We start from the raw sequence: 12,898 nt of genomic DNA, 5'->3' as shown, positions 1-12,898 counted from the left end.
ACAACAGATCTGATAATACTATAGGAGGATAAGAGGTTATTATAATCTGCTCTGCCCTTCAAACATGAATGGCCTGGCCCAGATATACAGTGTGTACACACACACACACACACACACACACACACACACACACACACACACACACACACACACACACACACACACACACACACACACACACACACACACACACACACACACACACACACACACACACACACACACACTTCCCCCGGAGGTGGAAGACACACATGACGACACCCCCATAAAAAGAGGTACATAACGATAAGAGCTTTAATACATTTTAATGAGACATTTAATGAGGCCGAAAAAATATGTTGCTGCTGTTGTTGAGGCACAGCATTGTCTGGCTCTTCGATCCGGGACCCTTCCCATTACAATAACCAGGAACTCTAGGGGCCAGTTTTACCAGACACAGAATAACCAGGAACTCTAGGGGCCAGTTTACCAGACACAGAATAACCAGGAACTCTAGGGGCCAGTTTACCAGACACAGAATAACCAGGAACTCTAGGGGCCAGTTTTACCAGACACAGAATAACCAGGAACTCTAGGGGCCAGTTTACCAGACACAGAATAACCAGGAACTCTAGGGGCCAGTTTTACCAGACACAGAATAACCAGGAACTCTAGGGGCCAGTTTACCAGACACAGAATAACCAGGAACTCTAGGGGCCAGTTTTACCAGACACAGATTAACCAGGAACTCTAGGGGCCAGTTTACCAGACACAGAATAACCAGGAACTATAGGGGCCAGTTTACCAGACACAGAATAACCAGGAACTCTAGGGGCCAGTTTTACCAGACACAGATTAACCAGGAACTCTAGGGGCCAGTTTACCAGACACAGAATAACCAGGAACTCTAGGGGCCAGTTTACCAGACACAGAATAACCAGGAACTCTAGGGACCAGTTTACCAGACACACAATAACCAGGAACTCTAGGGGCCAGTTTACCAGACACAGATTAACCAGGAACTCTAGGGGCCAGTTTACCAGACACAGAATAACCAGGAATTCTAGGGGCCAGTTTACCAGATACAGAATAACCAGGAACTCCAGGGGCCAGTTTTACCAGACACAGATTAAACAGGAACTCTAGGGGCCAGTTTACCAGACACAGAATAACCAGGAACTCTAGGGGCCAGTTTTACCAGACACACAATAACCAGGAACTCTAGGGGCCAGTTTACCAGACACACAATAACCAGGAACTCTAGGTGCCAGTTTACCAGACACAGATTAAGCACCTGGACTAAAAATAATGGTTAATAAAGAATCTCAATTGAAATGGCATTTTAGTCTAGGACTAGTTTTAATCTGTGTCTGGGAATGCTATAGACAGTTTGGTTGCTATAGACGGTTTGGTTGCTATAGACGGTTTGGTTGCTATAGACGGTTTGGTTACAGATTCACAGCTTTCTGCCTCATTGAAGCTTGTGTGTCATTCTTCCAATGTTTCCAGCAAACCAGTCCATTGATAACAAGTTGTAAGAGAGTATAAAAAACAGATTCAAGAAACCATGATGTAGTGAAGGGGATTGAGAGCTTCAAGTTCCTCGATGTCCACATTACCGAGGAATTAACGCGGTCCACATTTCCGTGGAATTAACGCGGTCCACATTACCGTGGAATTAACGCGGTCCACATTAACATGGAATTAATGCGGTCCACATTACCATGGAATTAACGCGGTCCACATTACCGTGGCTTTAACGCGGTCCACATTACCGTGGAATTAACGCGGTCCACATTACCGAGGAATTAACGCGGTCCACATTACCGTGGAATTAACCAGGTCCACATTACAGAGGAATTAACACGGTCCACATTCCCGTGGAATTAACCCGGTCCACATTACTGAGGAATTAACGCGGTCCACATTACAGAGGAATTAACGCAGTCCACATTACAGAGGAATTAACGCGGTCCACATTACCATGGAATTAACGCGGTCCACATTACCGTGGAATTAACGCGGTCCACATTACCGTGGAATTAACGCGGTCCACATTACCGTGGACTTAACGCGGTCCACATTACCGTGGGATTAACCCGGTCCACATTACAGAGGAATTAACGCGGTCCACATTCCCGTGGAATTAACGCGGTCCACATTACAGAGGAATTAACGTGGTCCACATTACCGAGGAATTAACGCGGTCCACATTACAGAGGAATTAACCCGGTCCACATTACAGAGGAATTAACGCGGTCCACATTACAGAGGAATTAACGCGGTCCACATTACCGAGGAATTAACGCGGTCCACATTACCGAGGAATTAACGCGGTCCACATTACAGAGGAATTAACCCGGTCCACATTACAGAGGAATTAACGCGGTCCACATTACAGAGGAATTAACGCGGTCCACATTACAGAGGAATTAACGCGGTCCACATTACCGAGGAATTAACGCGGTCCACATTACAGAGGAATTAACGCGGTCCACATTACAGAGGAATTAACGTGGTCCACATTACCGAGGAATTAACGCGGTCCACATTACAGAGGAATTAACCCGGTCCACATTACAGAGGAATTAACGCGGTCCACATTACAGAGGAATTAACGCGGTCCACATTACCGAGGAATTAACGCGGTCCACATTACAGAGGAATTAACGCGGTCCACATTACAGAGGAATTAACCCGGTCCACATTACAGAGGAATTAACCCGGTCCACATTACAGAGGAATTAACCCGGTCCACATTACAGAGGAATTAACGCGGTCCACATTACAGAGGAATTAACCCGGTCCACATTACAGAGGAATTAACGCGGTCCACATTACAGAGGAATTAACGCGGTCCACATTACCAAGGAATTAACGCGGTCCACATTCCCGTGGAATTAACCCGGTCCACATTATCGAGGAATTAACGCGGTCCACATTACTGAGGAATTAACGTGGTCCACATTACAGAGGAATTAACCCGGTCCACATTACAGAGGAATTAACACGGTCCACATTACTGAGGAATTAACGCGGTCCACATTACAGAGGAATTAACACGGTCCACATTACTGAGGAATTAACCCGGTCCACATTACAGAGGAATTAACACGGTCCAACACACAGGACACCTGTATCGGTGACACTCCCAACCCGATAAGGCTGGAGACCAAAGTATTTACAACGAATACTAACAAGAACATGGAACCTCACGAGACAAAAAAACATGAGACAAAGCATCTGCCAACACATTTTCAGAACCCATTTTATGGCAGATCTCTAAATTATAATTCTGTACAATAATCGCCTGACGCGTAAGGCGCTGGTTCTGGTTGTACAGCCGGTGGAGAAACACTGAGGGGTTATGGTCAGTATATGCCAGCAGCATACCACCCTGCATACCACTGCTGGCTTGCTTCTGAAGCTAAGCAGGGCCAGTCCCTTGATGGGAGACGAGATGCTGCTGGAAGTGGTGTTGGAGGGCCAGTAGGAGGCACTCTATCCTCTGGTCTAAAAAAATATCCCAATGCCCCAGGGCAGTGATTGGGTGATTGACACTGCCCTGTGTAGGGTGCCGTCTTTCGGATGGGATGTTAAACGGGTGTCCTGACTCTCTGAGGTCATTAAAGATCCCATGGCACTTATCGTAAGAGTAGGGGTGTTAACCCCGGTGTCCTGACTCTCTGAGGTCACTAAAGATCCCATGGCACTTATCGTAAGAGTAGGGGTGTTAACCCCGGTGTCCTGACTCTCTGAGGTCACTAAAGATCCCATGGCACTTATCGTAAGAGTAGGGGTGTTAACCCCGGTGTCCTGACTCTCTGAGGTCATTAAAGATCCCATGGCACTTATCGTAAGAGTAGGGGTGTTAACCCCGGTGTCCTGACTCTCTGAGGTCATTAAAGATCCCATGGCACTTATCGTAAGAGTAGGGGTGTTAACCCCGGTGTCCTGGCTAAATTCCCAATCTGGCCCTCAAACCATCAAGGTCACCTAATAATCCCCAGTTTACAATTGGCTCATTCATCCCCCTCCTCTCCCCTGTAACTATTCCCCAGGTCGTTGCTGTAAATGAGAACGTGTCCTCAGTCAACTTACCTGGTAAAATAATTGATAGTATATTTTTTATCACTGGAACCAATATATACTTCAAAGTATTGCAGCGCTAACAAAAAAAGCTTGAGTTTCTTGGTTGCATAGTTAGCCTGATATTTGTTAAATGTTTGTGAAAAATAACAAACAGAATGAGCCACTCGTGTCCTGCTGCAGTAGAACAGCACCTCTGGTACCAGCATCTACCTCAAGTTTAAACGGTTGTTCAAAATCCGGAGCAGCAAGTACAGGGGTACGACGTAAGAGTGCTTTAGCAGTATCAAAACCTATATGTACATACCGTATCTACCTCAATTACCTGGTACCACTACACATTGACTGAGTACTGGTACTCCCTGTATATAGCCATGTTATTACCTGGTACTCCCTGTATATAGCCATGTTATTACCTGGTACCACTACACATAGACTGAGTACTGGTACTCCCTGTATATAGCCATGTTATTATTACCTGGTCCTCCCTGTATATAGCCATGTTATTACCTGGTACCACTACACATTGACTGAGTACTGGTACTCCCTGTATATAGCCATGTTATTACCTGGTACCACTACACATTGACTGAGTACTGGTACTCCCTGTATATAGCCATGTTATTACCTGGTACCACTACACTGACTGAGTACTGGTACTCCTGTATATAGCCATGTTATTACCTGGTACTCCTGTATATAACCATGTTATTACCTGGTACTCCCTGTATATAACCATGTTATTACCTGGTACCACTACACATTGACTGAGTACTGGTACTCCTGTATATAGCCATGTTATTACCTGGTACTCCCTGTATATAGCCATGTTATTACCTGGTACTTCCTGTATATAGACATGTTATTACCTGGTACTTCCTGTACATAACCATGTTATTACCTGGTACTTCCTGTACATAACCATGTTATTACCTGATACTCCCTGTACATAAGCATGTTATTACCTGGTACTTCCTGTATATAGCCATATTATTACCTGGTACTCCCTGTATATAGCCATGTTATTACCTGGTACTTCCTGTACATAGCCATATTATTACCTGATACTCCCTGTACATAACCATGTTATTACCTGGTACTTCCTGTATATAGCCATGTTATTACCTGGTACTCCCTGTATATAGCCATGTTATTACCTGGCTCTCCCTTTATATAGCCATGTTATTACCTGGTACTTCCTGTATATAGCCATGTTATTACCTGGTACTCCCTGTATATAGTCATGTTATTACCTGGTACTCCCTGTATATAGCCATGTTATTACCTGGTACTCCCTGTATATAACCATGTTATTACCTGGTACTCCCTGTATATAACCATGTTATTACCTGGTACTCCCTGTATATAGTCATGTTATTACCTGGTACTCCCTGTATATAGTCATGTTATTACCTGGTACTCCCTGTATATAACCATGTTATTACCTGGTACTCCCTGTATATAGCCATGTTATTACCTGGTACTCCCTGTATATAGTCATGTTATTACCTGGTACTCCCTGTATATAACCATGTTATTACCTGGTACTCCCTGTATATAGTCATGTTATTACCTCCCTGTATATAGCCATGTTATTACCTGGTACTTCCTGTATATAGCCATGTTATTACCTGGTACTTCCTGTATATAGTCACGTTATTACCTGGTACTCCTGTACATAGCCATGTTATTACCTGGCTCTCCTTGTATATAGCCATGTTATTACCTGGTACTTCCTGTATATAGCCATGTTATTACCTGGTACTTCCTGTATATAGTCACGTTATTACCTGGTACTCCCTGTACATAGCCATGTTATTACCTGGTACTCCTGTATATAACCATGTTATTACCTGGTACTCCTGTATATAGCCATGTTATTACCTGGTACTCCTGTATATAGCCATGTTATTACCTGGTACTCCTGTATATAAATATGTTATTACCTGGTACTCCTGTATATAGCCATGTTATTACCTGGTGCTCCCTGTATATAGTCATGTTACTACCTGGTACTCCCTGTATATAACCATGTTATTACCTGGTACTCCTGTATATAGCCATGTTATTACCTGGTACTCCTGTATATAGTCATGTTACTACCTGGTACTCCTGTATATAACCATGTTATTACCTGGTACTCCCTGTATATAGCCATGTTATTACCTGGTACTCCCTGTATATAGCCATGTTATTACCTGGTACTCCCTGTATATAGCCATGTTATTACCTGGTACTCCCTGTATATAGCCATGTTATTACCTGGTACTTCCTGTATATAACCATGTTATTACCTGGTACTCCCTGTATATAACCATGTTATTACCTGGTACTCCCTGTATATAGCCATGTTATTACCTGGTACTTCCTGTATATAGCCATGTTATTACCTGGTACTCCTGTATATAGCCATGTTATTACCTGGTACTCCTGTATATAGCCATGTTATTACCTGGTGCTCCTGTATATAGCCATGTTATTACCTGGTGCTCCTGTATATAGCCATGTTATTACCTGGTGCTCCTGTATATAGCCATGTTATTACCTGGTACTCCTGTATATAGCCATGTTATTACCTGGTACTCCTGTATATAGCCATGTTATTACCTGGTGCTCCTGTATATAGCCATGTTATTACCTGGTACTCCTGTATATAGCCATGTTATTACCTGGTACTCCTGTATATAGCCATGTTATTACCTGGTGCTCCTGTATATAGCCATGTTATTACCTGGTGCTCCCTGTGTATAGCCATGTTATTACCTGGTACTTCCTGTATATAACCATGTTATTACCTGGTACTCCCTGTATATAGCCATGTTATTACCTGGTACTTCCTGTATATAACCATGTTATTACCTGGTACTCCTGTATATAACCATGTTATTACCTGGTACTCCCTGTATATAACCATGTTATTACCTGGTACTCCTGTATATAACCATGTTATTACCTGGTGCTCCCTGTATATAACCATGTTATTACCTGGTACTCCCTGTATATAGCCATGTTATTACCTGGTACTTCCTGTATATAACCATGTTATTACCTGGTACTCCTGTATATAACCATGTTATTACCTGGTACTCCTGTATATAACCATGTTATTACCTGGTACTCCTGTATATAACCATGTTATTACCTGGTGCTCCTGTATATAGCCATGTTATTACCTGGTACTCCCTGTATATAACCATGTTATTACCTGGTACTCCCTGTATATAACCATGTTACTACCTGGTACTCCCTGTATATAACCATGTTACTACCTGGTACTCCTGTATATAACCATGTTATTACCTGGTACTCCCTGTATATAACCATGTTATTACCTGGTACTCCTGTATATAGCCATGTTATTACCTGGTACTCCTGTATATAGCCATGTTATTACCTGGTACACCCTGTATATAGCCATGTTATTACCTGGTGCTCCCTGTATATAGCCATGTTATTACCTGGTACTCCCTGTATATAGCCATGTTATTACCTGGTGCTCCCTGTATATAGCCATGTTATTACCTGGTGCTCCCTGTATATAGCCATGTTATTACCTGGTGCTCCCTGTATATAGTCATGTTATTACCTGGTACTCCTGTATATAACCATGTTATTACCTGGTGCTCCTGTATATAGCCATGTTATTACCTGGTACTTCCTGTATATAGCCATGTTATTACCTGGTACTCCTGTATATAGCCATGTTATTACCTGGTACTTCCTGTATATAGCCATGTTATTACCTGGTACTTCCTGTATATAGCCATGTTATTACCTGGTGCTCCTGTATATAGCCATGTTATTACCTGGTACTTCCTGTATATAGCCATGTTATTACCTGGTACTCCCTGTATATAGCCATGTCATTACCTGGTACCCCTGTATATAGCCATGTTATTACCTGGTACCACTACACATTGACTGAGTACTGGTACTCCTGTATATAGCCATGTTATTACCTGGTACCACTACACATTGACTGAGTACTGGTACTCCTGTATATAGCCATGTTATTACCTGGTACCACTACACATTGACTGAGTACTGGTACTCCTGTATATAGCCATGTTATTACCTGGTACCACTACACATTGACTGAGTACTGGTACTCCTGTATATAGCCATGTTATTACCTGGTACCACTACACTGACTGAGTACTGGTACTCCTGTATATAGCCATGTTATTACCTGGTACTCCTGTATATAACCATGTTATTACCTGGTACTCCCTGTATATAACCATGTTATTACCTGGTACCACTACACATTGACTGAGTACTGGTACTCCTGTATATAGCCATGTTATTACCTGGTACTTCCTGTATATAGCCATGTTATTACCTGGTACTCCCTGTATATAGCCATGTTATTACCTGGTACTTCCTGTATATAGCCATGTTATTACCTGGTACTCCTGTATATAGTCATGTTATTACCTGGTACTCCTGTATATAGTCATGTTATTACCTGGTACTCCTGTATATAACCATGTTATTACCTGGTACTCCCTGTATATAGCCATGTTATTACCTGGTACTCCTGTATATAGCCATGTTATTACCTGGTACTCCTGTATATAACCATGTTATTACCTGGTACTCCTGTATATAACCATGTTATTACCTGGCTCTCCTGTATATAGCCATGTTATTACCTGGTACTTCCTGTATATAGCCATGTTATTACCTGGTACTTCCTGTATATAGTCACGTTATTACCTGGTACTCCTGTACATAGCCATGTTATTACCTGGTACTCCTGTATATAGCCATGTTATTACCTGGTACCACTACACATTGACTGAGTACTGGTACTCCCTGTATATAGCCATGTTATTACCTGGTACTCCTGTATATAACCATGTTATTACCTGGTACTCCTGTATATAGCCATGTTATTACCTGGTGCTCCCTGTATATAGTCATGTTACTACCTGGTACTCCCTGTATATAACCATGTTATTACCTGGTACTCCCTGTATATAGCCATGTTATTACCTGGTACTCCTGTATATAACCATGTTATTACCTGGTACTCCTGTATATAGCCATGTTATTACCTGGTGCTCCTGTATATAGTCATGTTACTACCTGGTACTCCCTGTATATAACCATGTTATTACCTGGTACTCCCTGTATATAGCCATGTTATTACCTGGTACTCCCTGTATATAGTCATGTTACTACCTGGTACTCCTGTATATAACCATGTTATTACCTGGTACTCCCTGTATATAGTCATGTTATTACCTGGTGCTCCCTGTATATAGCCATGTTATTACCTGGTGCTCCTGTATATAGCCATGTTATTACCTGGTGCTCCTGTATATAGCCATGTTATTACCTGGTGCTCCCTGTATATAGCCATGTTATTACCTGGTGCTCCTGTATATAGCCATGTTATTACCTGGTACTTCCTGTATATAACCATGTTATTACCTGGTACTCCCTGTATATAGCCATGTTATTACCTGGTACTTCCTGTATATAACCATGTTATTACCTGGTACTCCTGTATATAACCATGTTATTACCTGGTACTCCCTGTATATAACCATGTTATTACCTGGTACTCCCTGTATATAACCATGTTATTACCTGGTGCTCCCTGTATATAACCATGTTATTACCTGGTACTCCTGTATATAGCCATGTTATTACCTGGTACTTCCTGTATATAACCATGTTATTACCTGGTACTCCTGTATATAACCATGTTATTACCTGGTACTCCTGTATATAACCATGTTATTACCTGGTACTCCCTGTATATAACCATGTTATTACCTGGTGCTCCTGTATATAGCCATGTTATTACCTGGTACTCCTGTATATAACCATGTTATTACCTGGTACTCCCTGTATATAACCATGTTACTACCTGGTACTCCCTGTATATAACCATGTTACTACCTGGTACTCCCTGTATATAACCATGTTACTACCTGGTACTCCCTGTATATAACCATGTTATTACCTGGTACTCCCTGTATATAACCATGTTATTACCTGGTACTCCTGTATATAACCATGTTATTACCTGGTACTCCCTGTATATAGCCATGTTATTACCTGGTACTCCTGTATATAGCCATGTTATTACCTGGTACTCCCTGTATATAGCCATGTTATTACCTGGTGCTCCTGTATATAGCCATGTTATTACCTGGTGCTCCCTGTATATAGTCATGTTATTACCTGGTACTCCTGTATATAACCATGTTATTACCTGGTGCTCCCTGTATATAGCCATGTTATTACCTGGTACTTCCTGTATATAGCCATGTTATTACCTGGTACTCCTGTATATAGCCATGTTATTACCTGGTACTTCCTGTATATAGCCATGTTATTACCTGGTACTTCCTGTATATAGCCATGTTATTACCTGGTGCTCCCTGTATATAGCCATGTTATTACCTGGTACTTCCTGTATATAGCCATGTTATTACCTGGTACTCCTGTATATAGCCATGTCATTACCTGGTACCCCTGTATATAGCCATGTTATTACCTGGTACCACTACACATTGACTGAGTACTGGTACTCTCTGTATATAGCCATGTTATTACCTGGTACCACTACACATTGACTGAGTACTGGTACTCCCTGTATATAGCCATGTTATTACCTGGTACCACTACACATTGACTGAGTACTGGTACTCCTGTATATAGCCATGTTATTACCTGGTACCACTACACTGACTGAGTACTGGTACTCCCTGTATATAGCCATGTTATTACCTGGTACTCCTGTATATAACCATGTTATTACCTGGTACTCCTGTATATAACCATGTTATTACCTGGTACCACTACACATTGACTGAGTACTGGTACTCCTGTATATAGCCATGTTATTACCTGGTACTTCCTGTATATAGCCATGTTATTACCTGGTACTCCCTGTATATAGCCATGTTATTACCTGGTACTTCCTGTATATAGCCATGTTATTACCTGGTACTCCTGTATATAGTCATGTTATTACCTGGTACTCCTGTATATAGTCATGTTATTACCTGGTACTCCTGTATATAACCATGTTATTACCTGGTACTCCTGTATATAGCCATGTTATTACCTGGTACTCCTGTATATAGCCATGTTATTACCTGGTACTCCTGTATATAACCATGTTATTACCTGGTACTCCTGTATATAACCATGTTATTACCTGGCTCTCCTGTATATAGCCATGTTATTACCTGGTACTTCCTGTATATAGCCACGTTATTACCTGGTACTTCCTGTATATAGTCACGTTATTACCTGGTACTCCTGTACATAGCCATGTTATTACCTGGTACTCCCTGTATATAGCCATGTTATTACCTGGTACCACTACACATTGACTGAGTACTGGTACTCCCTGTATATAGCCATGTTATTACCTGGTACTCCTGTATATAACCATGTTATTACCTGGTACTCCTGTATATAGCCATGTTATTACCTGGTGCTCCCTGTATATAGTCATGTTACTACCTGGTACTCCTGTATATAACCATGTTATTACCTGGTACTCCCTGTATATAGCCATGTTATTACCTGGTACTCCCTGTATATAGTCATGTTACTACCTGGTACTCCCTGTATATAACCATGTTATTACCTGGTACTCCCTGTATATAGTCATGTTATTACCTGGTACTCCTGTATATAGCCATGTTATTACCTGGTGCTCCCTGTATATAGCCATGTTATTACCTGGTGCTCCTGTATATAGCCATGTTATTACCTGGTGCTCCCTGTATATAGCCATGTTATTACCTGGTGCTCCTGTATATAGCCATGTTATTACCTGGTGCTCCCTGTATATAGCCATGTTATTACCTGGTACTTCCTGTATATAACCATGTTAATACCTGGTACTCCCTGTATATAGCCATGTTATTACCTGGTACTTCCTGTATATAACCATGTTATTACCTGGTAATTCCTGTATATAACCATGTTATTACCTGGTACTCCCTGTATATAACCATGTTATTACCTGGTACTCCCTGTATATAACCATGTTATTACCTGGTACTCCCTGTATATAACCATGTTATTACCTGGTACTCCCTGTATATAGCCATGTTATTACCTGGTACTTCCTGTATATAACCATGTTATTACCTGGTACTCCCTGTATATAACCATGTTATTACCTGGTACTCCCTGTATATAACCATGTTATTACCTGGTACTCCCTGTATATAACCATGTTATTACCTGGTACTCCCTGTATATAGCCATGTTATTACCTGGTACTCCTGTATATAACCATGTTATTACCTGGTACTCCCTGTATATAGCCATGTTATTACCTGGTACTCCCTGTATATAACCATGTTACTACCTGTATATAACCATGTTACTACCTGGTACTCCCTGTATATAACCATGTTATTACCTGGTACTCCCTGTATATAACCATGTTATTACCTGGTACTCCCTGTATATAGCCATGTTATTACCTGGTGCTCCCTGTATATAGCCATGTTATTACCTGGTGCTCCCTGTATATAGCCATGTTATTACCTGGTACTCCTGTATATAACCATGTTATTACCTGGTACTCCCTGTATATAACCATGTTATTACCTGGTACTCCTGTATATAACCATGTTATTACCTGGTACTCCTGTATATAGCCATGTTATTACCTGGTACTCCCTGTATATAGCCATGTTATTACCTGGTGCTCCTGTATATAGCCATGTTATTACCTGGTACTCCTGTATATAGCCATGTTATTACCTGGTGCTCCCTGTATATAGCCATGTTATTACCTGGTGCTCCTGAGAATAGCCATGTTATTACCTGGTACTCCTGTATA

This window comes from Oncorhynchus keta, chromosome 12 (assembly GCF_023373465.1).
Source record: "Oncorhynchus keta strain PuntledgeMale-10-30-2019 chromosome 12, Oket_V2, whole genome shotgun sequence".
Taxonomy (NCBI): Eukaryota; Metazoa; Chordata; class Actinopteri; order Salmoniformes; family Salmonidae; genus Oncorhynchus; species Oncorhynchus keta.
This window is presented reverse-complemented; position numbering follows the sequence as displayed.